Source organism: Eretmochelys imbricata, chromosome 1 (genome assembly GCF_965152235.1).
Source record: "Eretmochelys imbricata isolate rEreImb1 chromosome 1, rEreImb1.hap1, whole genome shotgun sequence".
Lineage (NCBI taxonomy): Eukaryota > Metazoa > Chordata > Testudines > Cheloniidae > Eretmochelys > Eretmochelys imbricata.
In genome coordinates this window covers 7,506,222-7,509,215 of record NC_135572.1, presented here as the reverse complement: position 1 = coordinate 7,509,215, position 2,994 = coordinate 7,506,222, and the positions used below count along the sequence as shown (strand labels likewise).

Sequence of the window (2,994 nt, the reverse complement as noted above, 5' to 3'; positions counted from 1 at the left end):
CAAACTTTAACTGGGCTTACTGGGAAACGTAGTTTGGACACGTCTTTCCCCCTAAAATCCTCCAACCCTTGTACCCCACTTCCTGGGAAAGGTTTGGTAAAATCCTCACCAATTTGCATAGGTGACCACAGACCCAAACCCTTGGATCTTAGAACAATGAAAAATCATCCAGTTTTCTTACAAGAAGACTTTTAATAGAAGTAAAGGAATCACCTCTGTAAAATCAGGATGGTATATACCATACAGGGTAATTAGGTTCAAAACAAAGAGAATCCTTCTAGGCAAAACCTTAGTTTACAAAAAGACACAAAAACAGGAATACACATTCCCTCCAGCACAGCGAATTTCACAAGCCAAAACAAAGGAAACCTAACTCATTTTCTAGCTAGATTACTTACTAATTTTACAGGAGTTGGAAGGCTTGCATCCTTGATCTGTTCCCGGCAAAGGTATCACACAGACAGACAAAAGCCTTTCCCCCACTTCAGGTTTGAAAGTATCTTGTCCCCTCATTGGTCATTTTGGGTCAGGTGCCAGCCGGGTTACCTGAGCTTCTTAACCTTTACAGGTAAAAGGACTTTGCTTCTGGCCAGGAGGGATTTCGTAGCACTGTATACAGAAAGGTGGTTACCCTTCCCTTTATTTTTAAGATAGAACATCTTGTGGGTGGAGACCCCCTCCACTCCCCTAGACAAAGTCCATCTGCAAAATGGAGTTTTGGGGTCCCCCAGGCAAGTCACATGTCCACGCATGACTGAGTTCCCTATCAGCCAAGCCACATTCCTGGGAAAGCCCAGATGTGGATCGGCATCTCCTAGTTCATTGTTGGCATAAGGGCTTCTTGATCGGGCACTTACTGAGAATAGTCTTTTCTCACGAATCTGACCAACTGCTTCACTGAAACCTACTCAGAATTAAACAAGTATGCAGCCAATATTCATAATTTCGAATACAGAAATGAGACATGCATACAAACAGGCTTAATAGATTCAGTAGATCATCACCTCTACAGAGGCAATAAAACCTGTTTATACGTAGCTTCAATGCAGGACAGCTAAATAGAATCACTGTTTTCAGCTATATAGAATGACTCTTTTCACTGCACTTGCCATGTCTTTACCATCTGATACATATGATACAACGGGTCACACTCAGAAGTGGAGGGCCAGAGAGGGTGTCTTTAGGAAGGTCGCAACTGTACAAGCACACAGTGCTCAAGTAGGCTGTGGAACTCAAAGCACAAGATACGAATGGGGCCAAGGGCTAAGTATGATTCAAAGAGGGACTGGAGGTTGATATGGGTAACCAGAAAATCCAATTACAGTCATGAGGATTTGTTTTTTAAAGTCTTGGAAGAGCTCTAAACCTTCCAGATTTACATCACAAAATATGTCAAACTAGTTGGTGTCAGGGGGACACTTTTCCTGGGAGCAGGTTATCTCATAGCTGCCTATTGCAGGGCTTCTTCCACTTTCCTCTGTATCATCTGGAACTGGTCACTGGATACTGGGCTAGATGAACTGCGGGTCTCATCCACTCTGGCAGTGCCTATCTTCCTACTGGTGCTGCAAATCCAAGGATATGTATTTACTGATCTTCCTTAAGTTCCTGAAAGTCTCTCAAGCGGCACAGAGAGCAGAAAAATGTCTCATTAAATTTCATCTAGTCTCCTGTTCTTTTATCTTTTAGGAAATAAATCTCAAAACTCTTTGGAACGGCCCAGTCCATTATGTCAGCTGCGAATGACACCGTATTCAACTCTGCAATGTTCCTTTTCACTGGGATACCTGGGCAGGAAGACGTCCATATCTGGATCTCTATCCCCTTCAGCTTAATGTACGCTATTTCGATAGTAGGAAATTCAGTCATTCTGTTCATTATAAAAACAGATCCAAGCCTCCATGAGCCCATGTATATTTTCCTTTCCAGGCTGGCCGTCTCAGACCTTGGCTTATCGATATCCACCACACCGACAATCCTGGGCATATACTTGTTTAACTCTAGGGAGATCAGCCTTAATGCCTGTTTTGCCCAGCTGTTCTTCATCCACTTTCTTGCAAAAATTGAATCTTCTGTACTCTTGTTCATGGCCTTTGACCGCTTTGTTGCCACCTGTAACCCACTGAGATATGCTTCCATCTTAACTCCACCGAGAATAGCCAAAATGGGATTAGTGTTTTTGTTAAGAGGGGTTGCTGTAGCATCACCATTCCCCTTTCTCCTGAAAAGGTTCCAATACTTTTGAGCCAACGTCCTCTCCCATTCCTACTGCCTGCACCAGGATGTCATGAAGTTGGCTTGTTCAGATATCACAGTCAACACCATCTACGACATGTTTACTACAGTTTTCACATTGGGGTTGGACTCGCTGCTCATCTTCTTCTCTTATGTGATGATCCTCAAAACAGTGCTGAGCATCGAATCCCACACGGAGTGCCTCAGGGCCCTGAACACCTGCTTCTCCCACATCTGCGCCCTCCTGCTCTTCTATATACCAGACATTGGCCTGGCTGTGATACACAGATTTGGGAATAGCTCTTCTCACTTACTTAGGATTCTCCTGGCATACGTCTACCTCCTGGTCCCGCCCCTGATAAGCCCAATCGTTTATAGCGTGAAAAGCAGACATCTTCGTGTGAGGATAATCAGGGCCTTCGTCAAATGAAGGGTCAGTTCTTCACCCAGCTCCAGCATGTGTGAAAGAAGAGAGAAAAAAACATGAGTGATGGCAATGGCCACCTATTCCATCCTGGTTCCTTTTTCCCTGAGGCTCCTCTCTTTGCCTCATCTCTTCCCCCAAGGCCCCATCCCTACTATTCTCCTTTAACTGAGACTTTCCTCCCTCTTCTGGCTGGAAGCCAGAGCTGGGCCATGGTAAGAGCTTCCCAGACAGCCACAGCCACTGTGAGGTGCCCCAGACTCCCCACATTTTACCCCCAAGGATGTACAAGTCAGGGAAAGTGAACAGTCTGGAGTTCCTCACAGCAGCCAGTG

The 2,994-nt window shown here is 45.0% G+C and overlaps 1 pseudogene; it reads left to right on the top strand.

The window, feature by feature from the left end:
- Positions 1-1,729: 1,729 nt before the first annotated feature.
- On the top strand, positions 1,730-2,665 carry LOC144279366 (olfactory receptor 51G2-like; annotated as a pseudogene).
- Positions 2,666-2,994: the final 329 nt, after the last annotated feature.